A 22,394-nucleotide genomic window follows, 5' to 3' on the forward strand; every position below is an offset into this window, starting at 1 on the left:
CTGTAACACCCCGGACACAGATGAAGATTCCCTCCTTCCAAAGTTGTGGCAAAAGACCGCGTCCCACTCTGTTGCCCGGGCTGCACGACAGCTGCTGCTCACAGGAGCTGTCCCAGCACGCATCAGCACGGGGGCTTTCACCTGCTCCGTTTCCGACCTGGGTTGGTACACCCCTCTTTAGACAACCTGGTGAGCCCAAGCTCCCCCGGGATCACCATATTGGTGCCGAAGACGCTGCGGACCCCCGATCAACACAGCCCACTGCTGTGCAGAACTCCCGAGCGCAAGCGGTCCCTCGGTCTCAGCCTCCCGGTAGCTTGGATTACAGGCGTGCGCCACCACGCCTGGCGAGAAGCAGCCTCGCTCTTTTTCTCATCTTCGTGTGCTGTGAGCCAAGTCCAGGGGACAGCTCGGTGTTTGAAACGCTAGGATCTCAGGCTGGCAGGTGGCTGCCCCGAAAAATGCGGAAAAAACTGCTGAAAAATGCTTCGTCCTGTCCTGTTGTCGAGCTCGTCCAAAAAGCACCAGCTGGCGGTATTGCTCTCGTAGACTTTCTAGAACGCACGCATTACATCCGTTCTTCTTTGCTTTGACATCACTTGAGCTGAAATGCAAAAAAAGTCACGACACCCGCTCTTCCAGCACTTGGTTCAGGCCCCTCGCTTAAAGTTACGGCGGGCTGTCCTAGAGAGAAGTCGGCGGAGCACGGAGATTTTTCACGAGAAGAAACAGAATTCCACAGTGAAACGATTGCAAGTACTGTACATTACGACATTAAGATGTCTTCTTCCTTTTGAGATTTAAACCACTTTTGGGGGAAATATCATTACGCTGAAGAGTGCGAAATGGGTCGCAAATGTGAATAAACGAAGGCGACTTTCATCCTTTGGAAAACCGTTCACATCTGGCCCTCTCTCCTTTTTTTTACAACGAGTTCTGGCAAACAGCCAGCACCCCCTCTGCGAATGGCTCGTTGGTCTAGGGGTATGATTCTCGCTTCGGGTGCGAGAGGTCCCGGGTTCAAATCCCGGACGAGCCCGTGTTGTGCTCTGACTCGTGCGTAAGAGAGAGGCTTTCCCACTTGTGCTCTGCCCACGCAAAGCGAACTGCTTCACCGCCGTTCTCGTGTTGCAGGACGCCAGGAAGGCAGGCATTTTACCCGTCCATCCTTGCTTTGACAACACTTGAGCGGATGTCATACGCTCACAATGACAATGTATTAAAGGGTTCAGAGCAGAAGAAAAAAACTACAAAGGAAAAACTAACGACCCACGCAAACAAAAGAAAATCAAAGAGACTAAACAAAAGCAACAAACTTGACTGTAACACCCCGGACACAGATGAAGATTCCCTCCTTCCAAAGTTGTGGCAAAAGACCGCGTCCCACTCTGTTGCCCGGGCTGCACGACAGCTGCTGCTCACAGGAGCTGTCCCAGCACGCATCAGCACGGGGGCTTTCACCTGCTCCGTTTCCGACCTGGGTTGGTACACCCCTCTTTAGACAACCTGGTGAGCCCAAGCTCCCCCGGGATCACCATATTGGTGCCGAAGACGCTGCGGACCCCCGATCAACACAGCCCACTGCTGTGCAGAACTCCCGAGCGCAAGCGGTCCCTCGGTCTCAGCCTCCCGGCAGCTGGGATTACAGGCGTGCGCCACCACGCCCGGCGAGAAGCAGCCTCGCTCTTTTTCTCATCTTCGTGTGCTGTGAGCCAAGTCCAGGGGACAGCTCGGTGTTTGAAACGCTAGGATCTCAGGCTGGCAGGTGGCTGCCCCGAAAAATGCGGAAAAAACTGCTGAAAAATGCTTCGTCCTGTCCTGTTGTCGAGCTCGTCCAAAAAGCACCAGCTGGCGGTATTGCTCTCGTAGACTTTCTAGAACGCACGCATTACATCCGTTCTTCTTTGCTTTGACATCACTTGAGCTGAAATGCAAAAAAAGTCACGACACCCGCTCTTCCAGCACTTGGTTCAGGCCCCTCGCTTAAAGTTACGGCGGGCTGTCCTAGAGAGAAGTCGGCGGAGCACGGAGATTTTTCACGAGAAGAAACAGAATTCCACAGTGAAACGATTGCAAGTACTGTACATTACGACATTAAGATGTCTTCTTCCTTTTGAGATTTAAACCACTTTTGGGGGAAATATCATTACGCTGAAGAGTGCGAAATGGGTCGCAAATGTGAATAAACGAAGGCGACTTTCATCCTTTGGAAAACCGTTCACATCTGTCCCTCTCTCCTTTTTTTTACAACGAGTTCTGGCAAACAGCCAGCACCCCCTATGCGAATGGCTCGTTGGTCTAGGGGTATGATTCTCGCTTTGGGTGCGAGAGGTCCCGGGTTCAAATCCCGGACGAGCCCGTTTTGTGCTCTGACTCGTGCGTAAGAGAGAGGCTTTCCCACTTGTGCTCTGCCCACGCAAAGCGAACTGCTTCACCGCCGTTCTCGTGTTGCAGGACGCCAGGAAGGCAGGCATTTTACCCGTCCATCCTTGCTTTGACAACACTTGAGCGGATGTCATACGCTCACAATGACAATGTATTAAAGGGTTCAGAGCAGAAGAAAAAAACTACAAAGGAAAAACTAACGACCCACGCAAACAAAAGAAAATCAAAGAGACTAAACAAAAGCAACAAACTTGACTGTAACACCCCGGACACAGATGAAGATTCCCTCCTTCCAAAGTTGTGGCAAAAGACCGCGTCCCACTCTGTTGCCCGGGCTGCACGACAGCTGCTGCTCACAGGAGCTGTCCCAGCACGCATCAGCACGGGGGCTTTCACCTGCTCCGTTTCCGACCTGGGTTGGTACACCCCTCTTTAGACAACCTGGTGAGCCCAAGCTCCCCCGGGATCACCATATTGGTGCCGAAGACGCTGCGGACCCCCGATCAACACAGCCCACTGCTGTGCAGAACTCCCGAGTGCAAGCGGTCCCTCGGTCTCAGCCTCCCGGTAGCTTGGATTACAGGCGTGCGCCACCACGCCTGGCGAGAAGCAGCCTCGCTCTTTTTCTCATCTTCGTGTGCTGTGAGCCAAGTCCAGGGGACAGCTCGGTGTTTGAAACGCTAGGATCTCAGGCTGGCAGGTGGCTGCCCCGAAAAATGCGGAAAAAACTGCTGAAAAATGCTTCGTCCTGTCCTGTTGTCGAGCTCGTCCAAAAAGCACCAGCTGGCGGTATTGCTCTCGTAGACTTTCTAGAACGCACGCATTACATCCGTTCTTCTTTGCTTTGACATCACTTGAGCTGAAATGCAAAAAAAGTCACGACACCCGCTCTTCCAGCACTTGGTTCAGGCCCCTCGCTTAAAGTTACGGCGGGCTGTCCTAGAGAGAAGTCGGCGGAGCACGGAGATTTTTCACGAGAAGAAACAGAATTCCACAGTGAAACGATTGCAAGTACTGTACATTACGACATTAAGATGTCTTCTTCCTTTTGAGATTTAAACCACTTTTGGGGGAAATATCATTACGCTGAAGAGTGCGAAATGGGTCGCAAATGTGAATAAACGAAGGCGACTTTCATCCTTTGGAAAACCGTTCACATCTGTCCCTCTCCTTTTTTTTACAACGAGTTCTGGCAAACAGCCAGCACCCCCCTCTGCGAATGGCTCGTTGGTCTAGGGGTATGATTCTCGCTTAGGGTGCGAGAGGTCCCGGGTTCAAATCCCGGACGAGCCCGTTTTGTGCTCTGACTCGTGCGTAAGAGAGAGGCTTTCCCACTTGTGCTCTGCCCACGCAAAGCGAACTGCTTCACCGCCGTTCTCGTGTTGCAGGACGCCAGGAAGACAGGCATTTTACCCGTCCATCCTTGCTTTGACAACACTTGAGCGGATGTCATACGCTCACAATGACAATGTATTAAAGGGTTCAGAGCAGAAGAAAAAAACTACAAAGGAAAAACTAACGACCCACGCAAACAAAAGAAAATCAAAGAGACTAAACAAAAGCAACAAACTTGACTGTAACACCCCGGACACAGATGAAGATTCCCTCCTTCCAAAGTTGTGGCAAAAGACCGCGTCCCACTCTGTTGCCCGGGCTGCACGACAGCTGCTGCTCACAGGAGCTGTCCCAGCACGCATCAGCACGGGGGCTTTCACCTGCTCCGTTTCCGACCTGGGTTGGTACACCCCTCTTTAGACAACCTGGTGAGCCCAAGCTCCCCCGGGATCACCATATTGGTGCCGAAGACGCTGCGGACCCCCGATCAACACAGCCCACTGCTGTGCAGAACTCCCGAGCGCAAGCGGTCCCTCGGTCTCAGCCTCCCGGCAGCTTGGATTACAGGCGTGCGCCACCACGCCCGGCGAGAAGCAGCCTCGCTCTTTTTCTCATCTTCGTGTGCTGTGAGCCAAGTCCAGGGGACAGCTCGGTGTTTGAAACGCTAGGATCTCAGGCTGGCAGGTGGCTGCCCCGAAAAATGCGGAAAAAACTGCTGAAAAATGCTTCGTCCTGTCCTGTTGTCGAGCTCGTCCAAAAAGCACCAGCTGGCGGTATTGCTCTCGTAGACTTTCTAGAACGCACGCATTACATCCGTTCTTCTTTGCTTTGACATCACTTGAGCTGAAATGCAAAAAAAGTCACGACACCCGCTCTTCCAGCACTTGGTTCAGGCCCCTCGCTTAAAGTTACGGCGGGCTGTCCTAGAGAGAAGTCGGCGGAGCACGGAGATTTTTCACGAGAAGAAACAGAATTCCACAGTGAAACGATTGCAAGTACTGTACATTACGACATTAAGATGTCTTCTTCCTTTTGAGATTTAAACCACTTTTGGGGGAAATATCATTACGCTGAAGAGTGCGAAATGGGTCGCAAATGTGAATAAACGAAGGCGACTTTCATCCTTTGGAAAACCGTTCACATCTGTCCCTCTCTCCTTTTTTTTACAACGAGTTCTGGCAAACAGCCAGCACCCCCTCTGCGAATGGCTCGTTGGTCGAGGGGTATGATTCTCGCTTAGGGTGCGAGAGGTCCCGGGTTCAAATCCCGGACGAGCCCGTTTTGTGCTCTGACTCGTGCGTAAGAGAGAGGCTTTCCCACTTGTGCTCTGCCCACGCAAAGCGAACTGCTTCACCGCCGTTCTCGTGTTGCAGGACGCCAGGAAGGCAGGCATTTTACCCGTCCATCCTTGCTTTGACAACACTTGAGCGGATGTCATACGCTCACAATGACAATGTATTAAAGGGTTCAGAGCAGAAGAAAAAAACTACAAAGGAAAAACTAACGACCCACGCAAACAAAAGAAAATCAAAGAGACTAAACAAAAGCAACAAACTTGACTGTAACACCCCGGACACAGATGAAGATTCCCTCCTTCCAAAGTTGTGGCAAAAGACCGCGTCCCACTCTGTTGCCCGGGCTGCACGACAGCTGCTGCTCACAGGAGCTGTCCCAGCACGCATCAGCACGGGGGCTTTCACCTGCTCCGTTTCCGACCTGGGTTGGTACACCCCTCTTTAGACAACCTGGTGAGCCCAAGCTCCCCCGGGATCACCATATTGGTGCCGAAGACGCTGCGGACCCCCGATCAACACAGCCCACTGCTGTGCAGAACTCCCGAGCGCAAGCGGTCCCTCGGTCTCAGCCTCCCGGCAGCTTGGATTACAGGCGTGCGCCACCACGCCCGGCGAGAAGCAGCCTCGCTCTTTTTCTCATCTTCGTGTGCTGTGAGCCAAGTCCAGGGGACAGCTCGGTGTTTGAAACGCTAGGATCTCAGGCTGGCAGGTGGCTGCCCCGAAAAATGCGGAAAAAACTGCTGAAAAATGCTTCGTCCTGTCCTGTTGTCGAGCTCGTCCAAAAAGCACCAGCTGGCGGTATTGCTCTCGTAGACTTTCTAGAACGCACGCATTACATCCGTTCTTCTTTGCTTTGACATCACTTGAGCTGAAATGCAAAAAAAGTCACGACACCCGCTCTTCCAGCACTTGGTTCAGGCCCCTCGCTTAAAGTTACGGCGGGCTGTCCTAGAGAGAAGTCGGCGGAGCACGGAGATTTTTCACGAGAAGAAACAGAATTCCACAGTGAAACGATTGCAAGTACTGTACATTACGACATTAAGATGTCTTCTTCCTTTTGAGATTTAAACCACTTTTGGGGGAAATATCATTACGCTGAAGAGTGCGAAATGGGTCGCAAATGTGAATAAACGAAGGCGACTTTCATCCTTTGGAAAACCGTTCACATCTGTCCCTCTCTCCTTTTTTTTACAACGAGTTCTGGCAAACAGCCAGCAACCCCTCTGCGAATGGCTCGTTGGTCTAGGGGTATGATTCTCGCTTAGGGTGCGAGAGGTCCCGGGTTCAAATCCCGGACGAGCCCGTTTTGTGCTCTGACTCGTGCGTAAGAGAGAGGCTTTCCCACTTGTGCTCTGCCCACGCAAAGCGAACTGCTTCACCGCCGTTCTCGTGTTGCAGGACGCCAGGAAGGCAGGCATTTTACCCGTCCATCCTTGCTTTGACAACACTTGAGCGGATGTCATACGCTCACAATGACAATGTATTAAAGGGTTCAGAGCAGAAGAAAAAAACTACAAAGGAAAAACTAACGACCCACGCAAACAAAAGAAAATCAAAGAGACTAAACAAAAGCAACAAACTTGACTGTAACACCCCGGACACAGATGAAGATTCCCTCCTTCCAAAGTTGTGGCAAAAGACCGCGTCCCACTCTGTTGCCCGGGCTGCACGACAGCTGCTGCTCACAGGAGCTGTCCCAGCACGCATCAGCACGGGGGCTTTCACCTGCTCCGTTTCCGACCTGGGTTGGTACACCCCTCTTTAGACAACCTGGTGAGCCCAAGCTCCCCCGGGATCACCATATTGGTGCCGAAGACGCTGCGGACCCCCGATCAACACAGCCCACTGCTGTGCAGAACTCCCGAGCGCAAGCGGTCCCTCGGTCTCAGCCTCCCGGCAGCTTGGATTACAGGCGTGCGCCACCACGCCCGGCGAGAAGCAGCCTCGCTCTTTTTCTCATCTTCGTGTGCTGTGAGCCAAGTCCAGGGGACAGCTCGGTGTTTGAAACGCTAGGATCTCAGGCTGGCAGGTGGCTGCCCCGAAAAATGCGGAAAAAACTGCTGAAAAATGCTTCGTCCTGTCCTGTTGTCGAGCTCGTCCAAAAAGCACCAGCTGGCGGTATTGCTCTCGTAGACTTTCTAGAACGCACGCATTACATCCGTTCTTCTTTGCTTTGACATCACTTGAGCTGAAATGCAAAAAAAGTCACGACACCCGCTCTTCCAGCACTTGGTTCAGGCCCCTCGCTTAAAGTTACGGCGGGCTGTCCTAGAGAGAAGTCGGCGGAGCACGGAGATTTTTCACGAGAAGAAACAGAATTCCACAGTGAAACGATTGCAAGTACTGTACATTACGACATTAAGATGTCTTCTTCCTTTTGAGATTTAAACCACTTTTGGGGGAAATATCATTACGCTGAAGAGTGCGAAATGGGTCGCAAATGTGAATAAACGAAGGCGACTTTCATCCTTTGGAAAACCGTTCACATCTGTCCCTCTCTCCTTTTTTTTACAACGAGTTCTGGCAAACAGCCAGCAACCCCTCTGCGAATGGCTCGTTGGTCTAGGGGTATGATTCTCGCTTAGGGTGCGAGAGGTCCCGGGTTCAAATCCCGGACGAGCCCGTTTTGTGCTCTGACTCGTGCGTAAGAGAGAGGCTTTCCCACTTGTGCTCTGCCCACGCAAAGCGAACTGCTTCACCGCCGTTCTCGTGTTGCAGGACGCCAGGAAGGCAGGCATTTTACCCGTCCATCCTTGCTTTGACAACACTTGAGCGGATGTCATACGCTCACAATGACAATGTATTAAAGGGTTCAGAGCAGAAGAAAAAAACTACAAAGGAAAAACTAACGACCCACGCAAACAAAAGAAAATCAAAGAGACTAAACAAAAGCAACAAACTTGACTGTAACACCCCGGACACAGATGAAGATTCCCTCCTTCCAAAGTTGTGGCAAAAGACCGCGTCCCACTCTGTTGCCCGGGCTGCACGACAGCTGCTGCTCACAGGAGCTGTCCCAGCACGCATCAGCACGGGGGCTTTCACCTGCTCCGTTTCCGACCTGGGTTGGTACACCCCTCTTTAGACAACCTGGTGAGCCCAAGCTCCCCCGGGATCACCATATTGGTGCCGAAGACGCTGCGGACCCCCGATCAACACAGCCCACTGCTGTGCAGAACTCCCGAGCGCAAGCGGTCCCTCGGTCTCAGCCTCCCGGCAGCTTGGATTACAGGCGTGCGCCACCACGCCCGGCGAGAAGCAGCCTCGCTCTTTTTCTCATCTTCGTGTGCTGTGAGCCAAGTCCAGGGGACAGCTCGGTGTTTGAAACGCTAGGATCTCAGGCTGGCAGGTGGCTGCCCCGAAAAATGCGGAAAAAACTGCTGAAAAATGCTTCGTCCTGTCCTGTTGTCGAGCTCGTCCAAAAAGCACCAGCTGGCGGTATTGCTCTCGTAGACTTTCTAGAACGCACGCATTACATCCGTTCTTCTTTGCTTTGACATCACTTGAGCTGAAATGCAAAAAAAGTCACGACACCCGCTCTTCCAGCACTTGGTTCAGGCCCCTCGCTTAAAGTTACGGCGGGCTGTCCTAGAGAGAAGTCGGCGGAGCACGGAGATTTTTCACGAGAAGAAACAGAATTCCACAGTGAAACGATTGCAAGTACTGTACATTACGACATTAAGATGTCTTCTTCCTTTTGAGATTTAAACCACTTTTGGGGGAAATATCATTACGCTGAAGAGTGCGAAATGGGTCGCAAATGTGAATAAACGAAGGCGACTTTCATCCTTTGGAAAACCGTTCACATCTGTCCCTCTCCTTTTTTTTACAACGAGTTCTGGCAAACAGCCAGCACCCCCTCTGCGAATGGCTCGTTGGTCTAGGGGTATGATTCTCGCTTTGGGTGCGAGAGGTCCCGGGTTCAAATCCCGGACGAGCCCGTTTTGTGCTCTGACTCGTGCGTAAGAGAGAGGCTTTCCCACTTGTGCTCTGCCCACGCAAAGCGAACTGCTTCACCGCCGTTCTCGTGTTGCAGGACGCCAGGAAGGCAGGCATTTTACCCGTCCATCCTTGCTTTGACAACACTTGAGCGGATGTCATACGCTCACAATGACAATGTATTAAAGGGTTCAGAGCAGAAGTAAAAAACTACAAAGGAAAAACTAACGACCCACGCAAACAAAAGAAAATCAAAGAGACTAAACAAAAGCAACAAACTTGACTGTAACACCCCGGACACAGATGAAGATTCCCTCCTTCCAAAGTTGTGGCAAAAGACCGCGTCCCACTCTGTTGCCCGGGTTGCACGACAGCTGCTGCTCACAGGAGCTGTCCCAGCACGCATCAGCACGGGGGCTTTCACCTGCTCCGTTTCCGACCTGGGTTGGTACACCCCTCTTTAGACAACCTGGTGAGCCAAGCTCCCCCGGGATCACCATATTGGTGCCGAAGACGCTGCGGACCCCCGATCAACACAGCCCACTGCTGTGCAGAACTCCCGAGCGCAAGCGGTCCCTCGGTCTCAGCCTCCCGGCAGCTTGGATTACAGGCGTGCGCCACCACGCCCGGCGAGAAGCAGCCTCGCTCTTTTTCTCATCTTCGTGTGCTGTGAGCCAAGTCCAGGGGACAGCTCGGTGTTTGAAACGCTAGGATCTCAGGCTGGCAGGTGGCTGCCCCGAAAAATGCGGAAAAAACTGCTGAAAAATGCTTCGTCCTGTCCTGTTGTCGAGCTCGTCCAAAAAGCACCAGCTGGCGGTATTGCTCTCGTAGACTTTCTAGAACGCACGCATTACATCCGTTCTTCTTTGCTTTGACATCACTTGAGCTGAAATGCAAAAAAAGTCACGACACCCGCTCTTCCAGCACTTGGTTCAGGCCCCTCGCTTAAAGTTACGGCGGGCTGTCCTAGAGAGAAGTCGGCGGAGCACGGAGATTTTTCACGAGAAGAAACAGAATTCCACAGTGAAACGATTGCAAGTACTGTACATTACGACATTAAGATGTCTTCTTCCTTTTGAGATTTAAACCACTTTTGGGGGAAATATCATTACGCTGAAGAGTGCGAAATGGGTCGCAAATGTGAATAAACGAAGGCGAATTCATCCTTTGGAAAACCGTTCACATCTGTCCCTCTCTCCTTTTTTTTACAACGAGTTCTGGCAAACAGCCAGCACCCCCTCTGCGAATGGCTCGTTGGTCTAGGGGTATGATTCTCGCTTAGGGTGCGAGAGGTCCCGGGTTCAAATCCCGGACGAGCCCGTTTTGTGCTCTGACTCGTGCGTAAGAGAGAGGCTTTCCCACTTGTGCTCTGCCCACGCAAAGCGAACTGCTTCACCGCCGTTCTCGTGTTGCAGGACGCCAGGAAGGCAGGCATTTTACCCGTCCATCCTTGCTTTGACAACACTTGAGCGGATGTCATACGCTCACAATGACAATGTATTAAAGGGTTCAGAGCAGAAGAAAAAAACTACAAAGGAAAAACTAACGACCCACGCAAACAAAAGAAAATCAAAGAGACTAAACAAAAGCAACAAACTTGACTGTAACACCCCGGACACAGATGAAGATTCCCTCCTTCCAAAGTTGTGGCAAAAGACCGCGTCCCACTCTGTTGCCCGGGCTGCACGACAGCTGCTGCTCACAGGAGCTGTCCCAGCACGCATCAGCACGGGGGCTTTCACCTGCTCCGTTTCCGACCTGGGTTGGTACACCCCTCTTTAGACAACCTGGTGAGCCCAAGCTCCCCCGGGATCACCATATTGGTGCCGAAGACGCTGCGGACCCCCGATCAACACAGCCCACTGCTGTGCAGAACTCCCGAGCGCAAGCGGTCCCTCGGTCTCAGCCTCCCGGTAGCTTGGATTACAGGCGTGCGCCACCACGCCTGGCGAGAAGCAGCCTCGCTCTTTTTCTCATCTTCGTGTGCTGTGAGCCAAGTCCAGGGGACAGCTCGGTGTTTGAAACGCTAGGATCTCAGGCTGGCAGGTGGCTGCCCCGAAAAATGCGGAAAAAACTGCTGAAAAATGCTTCGTCCTGTCCTGTTGTCGAGCTCGTCCAAAAAGCACCAGCTGGCGGTATTGCTCTCGTAGACTTTCTAGAACGCACGCATTACATCCGTTCTTCTTTGCTTTGACATCACTTGAGCTGAAATGCAAAAAAAGTCACGACACCCGCTCTTCCAGCACTTGGTTCAGGCCCCTCGCTTAAAGTTACGGCGGGCTGTCCTAGAGAGAAGTCGGCGGAGCACGGAGATTTTTCACGAGAAGAAACAGAATTCCACAGTGAAACGATTGCAAGTACTGTACATTACGACATTAAGATGTCTTCTTCCTTTTGAGATTTAAACCACTTTTGGGGGAAATATCATTACGCTGAAGAGTGCGAAATGGGTCGCAAATGTGAATAAACGAAGGCGACTTTCATCCTTTGGAAAACCGTTCACATCTGTCCCTCTCCTTTTTTTTACAACGAGTTCTGGCAAACAGCCAGCACCCCCTCTGCGAATGGCTCGTTGGTCTAGGGGTATGATTCTCGCTTTGGGTGCGAGAGGTCCCGGGTTCAAATCCCGGACGAGCCCGTTTTGTGCTCTGACTCGTGCGTAAGAGAGAGGCTTTCCCACTTGTGCTCTGCCCACGCAAAGCGAACTGCTTCACCGCCGTTCTCGTGTTGCAGGACGCCAGGAAGGCAGGCATTTTACCCGTCCATCCTTGCTTTGACAACACTTGAGCGGATGTCATACGCTCACAATGACAATGTATTAAAGGGTTCAGAGCAGAAGTAAAAAACTACAAAGGAAAAACTAACGACCCACGCAAACAAAAGAAAATCAAAGAGACTAAACAAAAGCAACAAACTTGACTGTAACACCCCGGACACAGATGAAGATTCCCTCCTTCCAAAGTTGTGGCAAAAGACCGCGTCCCACTCTGTTGCCCGGGCTGCACGACAGCTGCTGCTCACAGGAGCTGTCCCAGCACGCATCAGCACGGGGGCTTTCACCTGCTCCGTTTCCGACCTGGGTTGGTACACCCCTCTTTAGACAACCTGGTGAGCCCAAGCTCCCCCGGGATCACCATATTGGTGCCGAAGACGCTGCGGACCCCCGATCAACACAGCCCACTGCTGTGCAGAACTCCCGAGCGCAAGCGGTCCCTCGGTCTCAGCCTCCCGGCAGCTTGGATTACAGGCGTGCGCCACCACGCCCGGCGAGAAGCAGCCTCGCTCTTTTTCTCATCTTCGTGTGCTGTGAGCCAAGTCCAGGGGACAGCTCGGTGTTTGAAACGCTAGGATCTCAGGCTGGCAGGTGGCTGCCCCGAAAAATGCGGAAAAAACTGCTGAAAAATGCTTCGTCCTGTCCTGTTGTCGAGCTCGTCCAAAAAGCACCAGCTGGCGGTATTGCTCTCGTAGACTTTCTAGAACGCACGCATTACATCCGTTCTTCTTTGCTTTGACATCACTTGAGCTGAAATGCAAAAAAAGTCACGACACCCGCTCTTCCAGCACTTGGTTCAGGCCCCTCGCTTAAAGTTACGGCGGGCTGTCCTAGAGAGAAGTCGGCGGAGCACGGAGATTTTTCACGAGAAGAAACAGAATTCCACAGTGAAACGATTGCAAGTACTGTACATTACGACATTAAGATGTCTTCTTCCTTTTGAGATTTAAACCACTTTTGGGGGAAATATCATTACGCTGAAGAGTGCGAAATGGGTCGCAAATGTGAATAAACGAAGGCGACTTTCATCCTTTGGAAAACCGTTCACATCTGTCCCTCTCCTTTTTTTTACAACGAGTTCTGGCAAACAGCCAGCACCCCCTCTGCGAATGGCTCGTTGGTCTAGGGGTATGATTCTCGCTTCGGGTGCGAGAGGTCCCGGGTTCAAATCCCGGACGAGCCCGTTTTGTGCTCTGACTCGTGCGTAAGAGAGAGGCTTTCCCACTTGTGCTCTGCCCACGCAAAGCGAACTGCTTCACCGCCGTTCTCGTGTTGCAAGACGCCAGGAAGGCAGGCATTTTACCCGTCCATCCTTGCTTTGACAACACTTGGGCTGATGTCATACAATTCAAAGACAATGTATTAAAGGGTTCAGAGCAGAAGAAAAAAACTACAAAGGAAAAACTAACGACCCACGCAAACAAAAGAAAATCAAAGAGACTAAACAAAAGCAACAAACTTGACTGTAACACCCCGGACACAGATGAAGATTCCCTCCTTCCAAAGTTGTGGCAAAAGACCGCGTCCCACTCTGTTGCCCGGGCTGCACGACAGCTGCTGCTCACAGGAGCTGTCCCAGCACGCATCAGCACGGGGGCTTTCACCTGCTCCGTTTCCGACCTGGGTTGGTACACCCCTCTTTAGACAACCTGGTGAGCCCAAGCTCCCCCGGGATCACCATATTGGTGCCGAAGACGCTGCGGACCCCCGATCAACACAGCCCACTGCTGTGCAGAACTCCCGAGCGCAAGCGGTCCCTCGGTCTCAGCCTCCCGGCAGCTTGGATTACAGGCGTGCGCCACCACGCCCGGCGAGAAGCAGCCTCGCTCTTTTTCTCATCTTCGTGTGCTGTGAGCCAAGTCCAGGGGACAGCTCGGTGTTTGAAACGCTAGGATCTCAGGCTGGCAGGTGGCTGCCCCGAAAAATGCGGAAAAAACTGCTGAAAAATGCTTCGTCCTGTCCTGTTGTCGAGCTCGTCCAAAAAGCACCAGCTGGCGGTATTGCTCTCGTAGACTTTCTAGAACGCACGCATTACATCCGTTCTTCTTTGCTTTGACATCACTTGAGCTGAAATGCAAAAAAAGTCACGACACCCGCTCTTCCAGCACTTGGTTCAGGCCCCTCGCTTAAAGTTACGGCGGGCTGTCCTAGAGAGAAGTCGGCGGAGCACGGAGATTTTTCACGAGAAGAAACAGAATTCCACAGTGAAACGATTGCAAGTACTGTACATTACGACATTAAGATGTCTTCTTCCTTTTGAGATTTAAACCACTTTTGGGGGAAATATCATTACGCTGAAGAGTGCGAAATGGGTCGCAAATGTGAATAAACGAAGGCGACTTTCATCCTTTGGAAAACCGTTCACATCTGTCCCTCTCTCCTTTTTTTTACAACGAGTTCTGGCAAACAGCCAGCACCCCCTCTGCGAATGGCTCGTTGGTCGAGGGGTATGATTCTCGTTTAGGGTGCGAGAGGTCCCGGGTTCAAATCCCGGACGAGCCCGTTTTGTGCTCTGACTCGTGCGTAAGAGAGAGGCTTTCCCACTTGTGCTCTGCCCACGCAAAGCGAACTGCTTCACCGCCGTTCTCGTGTTGCAGGACGCCAGGAAGGCAGGCATTTTACCCGTCCATCCTTGCTTTGACAACACTTGAGCGGATGTCATACGCTCACAATGACAATGTATTAAAGGGTTCAGAGCAGAAGAAAAAAACTACAAAGGAAAAACTAACGACCCACGCAAACAAAAGAAAATCAAAGAGACTAAACAAAAGCAACAAACTTGACTGTAACACCCCGGACACAGATGAAGATTCCCTCCTTCCAAAGTTGTGGCAAAAGACCGCGTCCCACTCTGTTGCCCGGGCTGCACGACAGCTGCTGCTCACAGGAGCTGTCCCAGCACGCATCAGCACGGGGGCTTTCACCTGCTCCGTTTCCGACCTGGTTGGTACACCACTCTTTAGACAACCTGGTGAGCCCAAGCTCCCCCGGGATCACCATATTGGTGCCGAAGACGCTGCGGACCCCCGATCAACACAGCCCACTGCTGTGCAGAACTCCCGAGCGCAAGCGGTCCCTCGGTCTCAGCCTCCCGGCAGCTTGGATTACAGGCGTGCGCCACCACGCCCGGCGAGAAGCAGCCTCGCTCTTTTTCTCATCTTCGTGTGCTGTGAGCCAAGTCCAGGGGACAGCTCGGTGTTTGAAACGCTAGGATCTCAGGCTGGCAGGTGGCTGCCCCGAAAAATGCGGAAAAAACTGCTGAAAAATGCTTCGTCCTGTCCTGTTGTCGAGCTCGTCCAAAAAGCACCAGCTGGCGGTATTGCTCTCGTAGACTTTCTAGAACGCACGCATTACATCCGTTCTTCTTTGCTTTGACATCACTTGAGCTGAAATGCAAAAAAAGTCACGACACCCGCTCTTCCAGCACTTGGTTCAGGCCCCTCGCTTAAAGTTACGGCGGGCTGTCCTAGAGAGAAGTCGGCGGAGCACGGAGATTTTTCACGAGAAGAAACAGAATTCCACAGTGAAACGATTGCAAGTACTGTACATTACGACATTAAGATGTCTTCTTCCTTTTGAGATTTAAACCACTTTTGGGGGAAATATCATTACGCTGAAGAGTGCGAAATGGGTCGCAAATGTGAATAAACGAAGGCGACTTTCATCCTTTGGAAAACCGTTCACATCTGGCCCTCTCTCCTTTTTTTTACAACGAGTTCTGGCAAACAGCCAGCACCCCCTCTGCGAATGGCTCGTTGGTCTAGGGGTATGATTCTCGCTTAGGGTGCGAGAGGTCCCGGGTTCAAATCCCGGACGAGCCCGTTTTGTGCTCTGACTCGTGCGTAAGAGAGAGGCTTTCCCACTTGTGCTCTGCCCACGCAAAGCGAACTGCTTCACCGCCGTTCTCGTGTTGCAGGACGCCAGGAAGGCAGGCATTTTACCCGTCCATCCTTGCTTTGACAACACTTGAGCGGATGTCATACGCTCACAATGACAATGTATTAAAGGGTTCAGAGCAGAAGAAAAAAACTACAAAGGAAAAACTAACGACCCACGCAAACAAAAGAAAATCAAAGAGACTAAACAAAAGCAACAAACTTGACTGTAACACCCCGGACACAGATGAAGATTCCCTCCTTCCAAAGTTGTGGCAAAAGACCGCGTCCCACTCTGTTGCCCGGGCTGCACGACAGCTGCTGCTCACAGGAGCTGTCCCAGCACGCATCAGCACGGGGGCTTTCACCTGCTCCGTTTCCGACCTGGGTTGGTACACCCCTCTTTAGACAACCTGGTGAGCCCAAGCTCCCCCGGGATCACCATATTGGTGCCGAAGACGCTGCGGACCCCCGATCAACACAGCCCACTGCTGTGCAGAACTCCCGAGCGCAAGCGGTCCCTCGGTCTCAGCCTCCCGGTAGCTTGGATTACAGGCGTGCGCCACCACGCCTGGCGAGAAGCAGCCTCGCTCTTTTTCTCATCTTCGTGTGCTGTGAGCCAAGTCCAGGGGACAGCTCGGTGTTTGAAACGCTAGGATCTCAGGCTGGCAGGTGGCTGCCCCGAAAAATGCGGAAAAAACTGCTGAAAAATGCTTCGTCCTGTCCTGTTGTCGAGCTCGTCCAAAAAGCACCAGCTGGCGGTATTGCTCTCGTAGACTTTCTAGAACGCACGCATTACATCCGTTCTTCTTTGCTTTGACATCACTTGAGCTGAAATGCAAAAAAAGTCACGACACCCGCTCTTCCAGCACTTGGTTCAGGCCCCTCGCTTAAAGTTACGGCGGGCTGTCCTAGAGAGAAGTCGGCGGAGCACGGAGATTTTTCACGAGAAGAAACAGAATTCCACAGTGAAACGATTGCAAGTACTGTACATTACGACATTAAGATGTCTTCTTCCTTTTGAGATTTAAACCACTTTTGGGGGAAATATAATTACGCTGAAGAGTGCGAAATGGGTCGCAAATGTTAATAAACGAAGGCGACTTTCATCCTTTGGAAAACCGTTCACATCTGGCCCTCTCTCCTTTTTCTTACAACGAGTTCTGGCAAACAGCCAGCACCCCCTCTGCGAATGGCTCGTTGGTCTAGGGGTATGATTCTCGCTTTGGGTGCGAGAGGTCCCGGGTTCAAATCCCGGACGAGCCCGTTTTGTGCTCTGACTCGTGCGTAAGAGAGAGGCTTTCCCACTTGTGCTCTGCCCACGCAAAGCGAACTGCTTCACCGCCGTTCTCGTGTTGCAGGACGCCAGGAAGGCAGGCATTTTACCCGTCCATCCTTGCTTTGACAACACTTGAGCGGATGTCATACGCTCACAATGACAATGTATTAAAGGGTTCAGAGCAGAAGTAAAAAACTACAAAGGAAAAACTAACGACCCACGCAAACAAAAGAAAATCAAAGAGACTAAACAAAAGCAACAAACTTGACTGTAACACCCCGGACACAGATGAAGATTCCCTCCTTCCAAAGTTGTGGCAAAAGACCGCGTCCCACTCTGTTGCCCGGGCTGCACGACAGCTGCTGCTCACAGGAGCTGTCCCAGCACGCATCAGCACGGGGGCTTTCACCTGCTCCGTTTCCGACCTGGGTTGGTACACCCCTCTTTAGACAACCTGGTGAGCCCAAGCTCCCCCGGGATCACCATATTGGTGCCGAAGACGCTGCGGACCCCCGATCAACACAGCCCACTGCTGTGCAGAACTCCCGAGCGCAAGCGGTCCCTCGGTCTCAGCCTCCCGGCAGCTTGGATTACAGGCGTGCGCCACCACGCCCGGCGAGAAGCAGCCTCGCTCTTTTTCTCATCTTCGTGTGCTGTGAGCCAAGTCCAGGGGACAGCTCGGTGTTTGAAACGCTAGGATCTCAGGCTGGCAGGTGGCTGCCCCGAAAAATGCGGAAAAAACTGCTGAAAAATGCTTCGTCCTGTCCTGTTGTCGAGCTCGTCCAAAAAGCACCAGCTGGCGGTATTGCTCTCGTAGACTTTCTAGAACGCACGCATTACATCCGTTCTTCTTTGCTTTGACATCACTTGAGCTGAAATGCAAAAAAAGTCACGACACCCGCTCTTCCAGCACTTGGTTCAGGCCCCTCGCTTAAAGTTACGGCGGGCTGTCCTAGAGAGAAGTCGGCGGAGCACGGAGATTTTTCACGAGAAGAAACAGAATTCCACAGTGAAACGATTGCAAGTACTGTACATTACGACATTAAGATGTCTTCTTCCTTTTGAGATTTAAACCACTTTTGGGGGAAATATCATTACGCTGAAGAGTGCGAAATGGGTCGCAAATGTGAATAAACGAAGGCGACTTTCATCCTTTGGAAAACCGTTCACATCTGTCCCTCTCTCCTTTTTTTTACAACGAGTTCTGGCAAACAGCCAGCACCCCCTCTGCGAAGGGCTCGTTGGTCTAGGGGTATGATTCTCGCTTAGGGTGCGAGAGGTCCCGGGTTCAAATCCCGGACGAGCCCGTTTTGTGCTCTGACTCGTGCGTAAGAGAGAGGCTTTCCCACTTGTTCTCTGCCCACGCAAAGCGAACTGCTTCACCGCCGTTCTCGTGTTGCAGGACGCCAGGAAGGCAGGCATTTTACCCGTCCATCCTTGCGCGGATGTCACAACACTTGAGCGGATGTCATACGCTCACAATGACAATGTATTAAAGGGTTCAGAGCAGAAGAAAAAAACTACAAAGGAAAAACTAACGACCCACGCAAACAAAAGAAAATCAAAGAGACTAAACAAAAGCAACAAACTTGACTGTAACACCCCGGACACAGATGAAGATTCCCTCCTTCCAAAGTTGTGGCAAAAGACCGCGTCCCACTCTGTTGCCCGGGCTGCACGACAGCTGCTGCTCACAGGAGCTGTCCCAGCACGCATCAGCACGGGGGCTTTCACCTGCTCCGTTTCCGACCTGGGTTGGTACACCCCTCTTTAGGCAACCTGGTGAGCCCAAGCTCCCCCGGGATCACCATATTGGTGCCGAAGACGCTGCGGACCCCCGATCAACACAGCCCACTGCTGTGCAGAACTCCCGAGCGCAAGCGGTCCCTCGGTCTCAGCCTCCCGGTAGCTTGGATTACAGGCGTGCGCCACCACGCCTGGCGAGAAGCAGCCTCGCTCTTTTTCTCATCTTCGTGTGCTGTGAGCCAAGTCCAGGGGACAGCTCGGTGTTTGAAACGCTAGGATCTCAGGCTGGCAGGTGGCTGCCCCGAAAAATGCGGAAAAAACTGCTGAAAAATGCTTCGTCCTGTCCTGTTGTCGAGCTCGTCCAAAAAGCACCAGCTGGCGGTATTGCTCTCGTAGACTTTCTAGAACGCACGCATTACATCCGTTCTTCTTTGCTTTGACATCACTTGAGCTGAAATGCAAAAAAAGTCACGACACCCGCTCTTCCAGCACTTGGTTCAGGCCCCTCGCTTAAAGTTACGGCGGGCTGTCCTAGAGAGAAGTCGGCGGAGCACGGAGATTTTTCACGAGAAGAAACAGAATTCCACAGTGAAACGATTGCAAGTACTGTACATTACGACATTAAGATGTCTTCTTCCTTTTGAGATTTAAACCACTTTTGGGGGAAATATCATTACGCTGAAGAGTGCGAAATGGGTCGCAAATGTTAATAAACGAAGGCGACTTTCATCCTTTGGAAAACCGTTCACATCTGTCCCTCTCTCCTTTTTCTTACAACGAGTTCTGGCAAACAGCCAGCACCCCCTCTGCGAATGGCTCGTTGGTCTAGGGGTATGATTCTCGCTTTGGGTGCGAGAGGTCCCGGGTTCAAATCCCGGACGAGCCCGTTTTGTGCTCTGACTCGTGCGTAAGAGAGAGGCTTTCCCACTTGTGCTCTGCCCACGCAAAGCGATCTGCTTCACCGCCGTTCTCGTGTTGCAGGACGCCAGGAAGGCAGGCATTTTACCCGTCCATCCTTGCTTTGACAACACTTGAGCGGATGTCATACGCTCACAATGACAATGTATTAAAGGGTTCAGAGCAGAAGAAAAAAACTACAAAGGAAAAACTAACGACCCACGCAAACAAAAGAAAATCAAAGAGACTAAACAAAAGCAACAAACTTGACTGTAACACCCCGGACACAGATGAAGATTCCCTCCTTCCAAAGTTGTGGCAAAAGACCGCGTCCCACTCTGTTGCCCGGGCTGCACGACAGCTGCTGTCCCAGCACGCATCAGCACGGGGGCTTTCACCTGCTCCGTTTCCGACCTGGGTTGGTACACCCCTCTTTAGGCAACCTGGTGAGCCCAAGCTCCCCCGGGATCACCATATTGGTGCCGAAGACGCTGCGGACCCCCGATCAACACAGCCCACTGCTGTGCAGAACTCCCGAGCGCAAGCGGTCCCTCGGTCTCAGCCTCCCGGTAGCTTGGATTACAGGCGTGCGCCACCACGCCTGGCGAGAAGCAGCCTCGCTCTTTTTCTCATCTTCGTGTGCTGTGAGCCAAGTCCAGGGGACAGCTCGGTGTTTGAAACGCTAGGATCTCAGGCTGGCAGGTGGCTGCCCCGAAAAATGCGGAAAAAACTGCTGAAAAATGCTTCGTCCTGTCCTGTTGTCGAGCTCGTCCAAAAAGCACCAGCTGGCGGTATTGCTCTCGTAGACTTTCTAGAACGCACGCATTACATCCGTTCTTCTTTGCTTTGACATCACTTGAGCTGAAATGCAAAAAAAGTCACGACACCCGCTCTTCCAGCACTTGGTTCAGGCCCCTCGCTTAAAGTTACGGCGGGCTGTCCTAGAGAGAAGTCGGCGGAGCACGGAGATTTTTCACGAGAAGAAACAGAATTCCACAGTGAAACGATTGCAAGTACTGTACATTACGACATTAAGATGTCTTCTTCCTTTTGAGATTTAAACCACTTTTGGGGGAAATATCATTACGCTGAAGAGTGCGAAATGGGTCGCAAATGTGAATAAACGAAGGCGACTTTCATCCTTTGGAAAACCGTTCACATCTGTCCCTCTCTCCTTTTTTTTACAACGAGTTCTGGCAAACAGCCAGCACCCCCTCTGCGAATGGCTCGTTGGTCTAGGGGTATGATTCTCGCTTAGGGTGCGAGAGGTCCCGGGTTCAAATCCCGGACGAGCCCGTTTTGTGCTCTGACTCGTGCGTAAGAGAGAGGCTTTCCCACTTGTGCTCTGCCCACGCAAAGCGAACTGCTTCACCGCCGTTCTCGTGTTGCAGGACGCCAGGAAGGCAGGCATTTTACCCGTCCATCCTTGCTTTGACAACACTTGAGCGGATGTCATACGCTCACAATGACAATGTATTAAAGGGTTCAGAGCAGAAGAAAAAAACTACAAAGGAAAAACTAACGACCCACGCAAACAAAAGAAAATCAAAGAGACTAAACAAAAGCAACAAACTTGACTGTAACACCCCGGACACAGATGAAGATTCCCTCCTTCCAAAGTTGTGGCAAAAGACCGCGTCCCACTCTGTTGCCCGGGCTGCACGACAGCTGCTGTCCCAGCACGCATCAGCACGGGGGCTTTCACCTGCTCCGTTTCCGACCTGGGTTGGTACACCCCTCTTTAGGCAACCTGGTGAGCCCAAGCTCCCCCGGGATCACCATATTGGTGCCGAAGACGCTGCGGACCCCCGATCAACACAGCCCACTGCTGTGCAGAACTCCCGAGCGCAAGCGGTCCCTCGGTCTCAGCCTCCCGGTAGCTTGGATTACAGGCGTGCGCCACCACGCCTGGCGAGAAGCAGCCTCGCTCTTTTTCTCATCTTCGTGTGCTGTGAGCCAAGTCCAGGGGACAGCTCGGTGTTTGAAACGCTAGGATCTCAGGCTGGCAGGTGGCTGCCCCGAAAAATGCGGAAAAAACTGCTGAAAAATGCTTCGTCCTTTCCTGTTGTCGAGCTCGTCCAAAAAGCACCAGCTGGCGGTATTGCTCTCGTAGACTTTCTAGAACGCACGCATTACATCCGTTCTTCTTTGCTTTGACATCACTTGAGCTGAAATGCAAAAAAAGTCACGACACCCGCTCTTCCAGCACTTGGTTCAGGCCCCTCGCTTAAAGTTACGGCGGGCTGTCCTAGAGAGAAGTCGGCGGAGCACGGAGATTTTTCACGAGAAGAAACAGAATTCCACAGTGAAACGATTGCAAGTACTGTACATTACGACATTAAGATGTCTTCTTCCTTTTGAGATTTAAACCACTTTTGGGGGAAATATCATTACGCTGAAGAGTGCGAAATGGGTCGCAAATGTGAATAAACGAAGGCGACTTTCATCCTTTGGAAAACCGTTCACATCTGTCCCTCTCCTTTTTTTTACAACGAGTTCTGGCAAACAGCCAGCACCCCCTCTGCGAATGGCTCGTTGGTCTAGGGGTATGATTCTCGCATTGGGTGCGAGAGGTCCCGGGTTCAAATCCCGGACGAGCCCGTTTTGTGCTCTGACTCGTGCGTAAGAGAGAGGCTTTCCCACTTGTGCTCTGCCCACGCAAAGCGAACTGCTTCACCGCCGTTCTCGTGTTGCAGGACGCCAGGAAGGCAGGCATTTTACCCGTCCATCCTTGCTTTGACAACACTTGAGCGGATGTCATACGCTCACAATGACAATGTATTAAAGGGTTCAGAGCAGAAGAAAAAAACTACAAAGGAAAAACTAACGACCCACGCAAACAAAAGAAAATCAAAGAGACTAAACAAAAG

At 52.0% G+C, this 22,394-nt stretch overlaps 33 non-coding genes across 33 annotated transcripts; 16 read left to right on the top strand and 17 right to left on the bottom strand.

Moving 5' to 3' along the window:
* Positions 1-50: 50 nt before the first annotated feature.
* LOC148659866 (signal recognition particle RNA) lies at positions 51-349 on the bottom strand. Its single transcript, XR_015939849.1, has one exon.
* Positions 350-967: 618 nt separating this feature from the next.
* On the top strand, positions 968-1,039 carry trnap-cgg (transfer RNA proline (anticodon CGG)). The gene has a single exon. It is a non-coding gene; the product is annotated as a tRNA-Pro (tRNA).
* Positions 1,040-1,370: 331 nt separating this feature from the next.
* LOC148659868 (signal recognition particle RNA) lies at positions 1,371-1,669 on the bottom strand. Its single transcript, XR_015939881.1, has one exon.
* A 618-nt stretch (positions 1,670-2,287) lies between these two features.
* trnap-ugg (transfer RNA proline (anticodon UGG)) lies at positions 2,288-2,359 on the top strand. Its single transcript has one exon. It is a non-coding gene; the product is annotated as a tRNA-Pro (tRNA).
* A 331-nt stretch (positions 2,360-2,690) lies between these two features.
* LOC148659870 (signal recognition particle RNA) lies at positions 2,691-2,989 on the bottom strand. The gene has a single exon (XR_015939889.1).
* Positions 2,990-3,606: 617 nt separating this feature from the next.
* trnap-agg (transfer RNA proline (anticodon AGG)) lies at positions 3,607-3,678 on the top strand. The gene has a single exon. It is a non-coding gene; the product is annotated as a tRNA-Pro (tRNA).
* Positions 3,679-4,009: 331 nt separating this feature from the next.
* On the bottom strand, positions 4,010-4,308 carry LOC148659872 (signal recognition particle RNA). Its single transcript, XR_015939859.1, has one exon.
* A 618-nt stretch (positions 4,309-4,926) lies between these two features.
* On the top strand, positions 4,927-4,998 carry trnap-agg (transfer RNA proline (anticodon AGG)). Its single transcript has one exon. It is a non-coding gene; the product is annotated as a tRNA-Pro (tRNA).
* A 331-nt stretch (positions 4,999-5,329) lies between these two features.
* LOC148659874 (signal recognition particle RNA) lies at positions 5,330-5,628 on the bottom strand. Its single transcript, XR_015939860.1, has one exon.
* A 618-nt stretch (positions 5,629-6,246) lies between these two features.
* Positions 6,247-6,318, top strand: trnap-agg (transfer RNA proline (anticodon AGG)). Its single transcript has one exon. It is a non-coding gene; the product is annotated as a tRNA-Pro (tRNA).
* Positions 6,319-6,649: 331 nt separating this feature from the next.
* On the bottom strand, positions 6,650-6,948 carry LOC148659876 (signal recognition particle RNA). Its single transcript, XR_015939861.1, has one exon.
* Positions 6,949-7,566: 618 nt separating this feature from the next.
* Positions 7,567-7,638, top strand: trnap-agg (transfer RNA proline (anticodon AGG)). The gene has a single exon. It is a non-coding gene; the product is annotated as a tRNA-Pro (tRNA).
* A 331-nt stretch (positions 7,639-7,969) lies between these two features.
* On the bottom strand, positions 7,970-8,268 carry LOC148659878 (signal recognition particle RNA). The gene has a single exon (XR_015939862.1).
* A 616-nt stretch (positions 8,269-8,884) lies between these two features.
* Positions 8,885-8,956, top strand: trnap-ugg (transfer RNA proline (anticodon UGG)). The gene has a single exon. It is a non-coding gene; the product is annotated as a tRNA-Pro (tRNA).
* Positions 8,957-9,287: 331 nt separating this feature from the next.
* On the bottom strand, positions 9,288-9,585 carry LOC148659880 (signal recognition particle RNA). Its single transcript, XR_015939913.1, has one exon.
* Positions 9,586-10,202: 617 nt separating this feature from the next.
* On the top strand, positions 10,203-10,274 carry trnap-agg (transfer RNA proline (anticodon AGG)). Its single transcript has one exon. It is a non-coding gene; the product is annotated as a tRNA-Pro (tRNA).
* A 331-nt stretch (positions 10,275-10,605) lies between these two features.
* LOC148659882 (signal recognition particle RNA) lies at positions 10,606-10,904 on the bottom strand. Its single transcript, XR_015939850.1, has one exon.
* Positions 10,905-11,520: 616 nt separating this feature from the next.
* Positions 11,521-11,592, top strand: trnap-ugg (transfer RNA proline (anticodon UGG)). Its single transcript has one exon. It is a non-coding gene; the product is annotated as a tRNA-Pro (tRNA).
* Positions 11,593-11,923: 331 nt separating this feature from the next.
* Positions 11,924-12,222, bottom strand: LOC148659884 (signal recognition particle RNA). Its single transcript, XR_015939863.1, has one exon.
* A 616-nt stretch (positions 12,223-12,838) lies between these two features.
* On the top strand, positions 12,839-12,910 carry trnap-cgg (transfer RNA proline (anticodon CGG)). The gene has a single exon. It is a non-coding gene; the product is annotated as a tRNA-Pro (tRNA).
* Positions 12,911-13,240: 330 nt separating this feature from the next.
* LOC148659886 (signal recognition particle RNA) lies at positions 13,241-13,539 on the bottom strand. The gene has a single exon (XR_015939864.1).
* A 1,021-nt stretch (positions 13,540-14,560) lies between these two features.
* Positions 14,561-14,858, bottom strand: LOC148659887 (signal recognition particle RNA). Its single transcript, XR_015939911.1, has one exon.
* A 618-nt stretch (positions 14,859-15,476) lies between these two features.
* trnap-agg (transfer RNA proline (anticodon AGG)) lies at positions 15,477-15,548 on the top strand. Its single transcript has one exon. It is a non-coding gene; the product is annotated as a tRNA-Pro (tRNA).
* A 331-nt stretch (positions 15,549-15,879) lies between these two features.
* LOC148659889 (signal recognition particle RNA) lies at positions 15,880-16,178 on the bottom strand. The gene has a single exon (XR_015939851.1).
* Positions 16,179-16,796: 618 nt separating this feature from the next.
* trnap-ugg (transfer RNA proline (anticodon UGG)) lies at positions 16,797-16,868 on the top strand. The gene has a single exon. It is a non-coding gene; the product is annotated as a tRNA-Pro (tRNA).
* Positions 16,869-17,199: 331 nt separating this feature from the next.
* On the bottom strand, positions 17,200-17,498 carry LOC148659891 (signal recognition particle RNA). The gene has a single exon (XR_015939865.1).
* Positions 17,499-18,116: 618 nt separating this feature from the next.
* Positions 18,117-18,188, top strand: trnap-agg (transfer RNA proline (anticodon AGG)). Its single transcript has one exon. It is a non-coding gene; the product is annotated as a tRNA-Pro (tRNA).
* Positions 18,189-18,524: 336 nt separating this feature from the next.
* On the bottom strand, positions 18,525-18,823 carry LOC148659893 (signal recognition particle RNA). Its single transcript, XR_015939845.1, has one exon.
* Positions 18,824-19,441: 618 nt separating this feature from the next.
* On the top strand, positions 19,442-19,513 carry trnap-ugg (transfer RNA proline (anticodon UGG)). Its single transcript has one exon. It is a non-coding gene; the product is annotated as a tRNA-Pro (tRNA).
* A 331-nt stretch (positions 19,514-19,844) lies between these two features.
* On the bottom strand, positions 19,845-20,130 carry LOC148659895 (signal recognition particle RNA). The gene has a single exon (XR_015939920.1).
* Positions 20,131-20,748: 618 nt separating this feature from the next.
* Positions 20,749-20,820, top strand: trnap-agg (transfer RNA proline (anticodon AGG)). The gene has a single exon. It is a non-coding gene; the product is annotated as a tRNA-Pro (tRNA).
* Positions 20,821-21,151: 331 nt separating this feature from the next.
* LOC148659897 (signal recognition particle RNA) lies at positions 21,152-21,437 on the bottom strand. Its single transcript, XR_015939921.1, has one exon.
* Positions 21,438-22,053: 616 nt separating this feature from the next.
* trnap-ugg (transfer RNA proline (anticodon UGG)) lies at positions 22,054-22,125 on the top strand. Its single transcript has one exon. It is a non-coding gene; the product is annotated as a tRNA-Pro (tRNA).
* Positions 22,126-22,394: the final 269 nt, after the last annotated feature.

The sequence above is a fragment of the Lepisosteus platostomus genome, chromosome 6, assembly GCF_059453375.1.
Source record: "Lepisosteus platostomus isolate fLepPlt1 chromosome 6, fLepPlt1.hap1, whole genome shotgun sequence".
Classification (NCBI taxonomy): domain Eukaryota; kingdom Metazoa; phylum Chordata; class Actinopteri; order Semionotiformes; family Lepisosteidae; genus Lepisosteus; species Lepisosteus platostomus.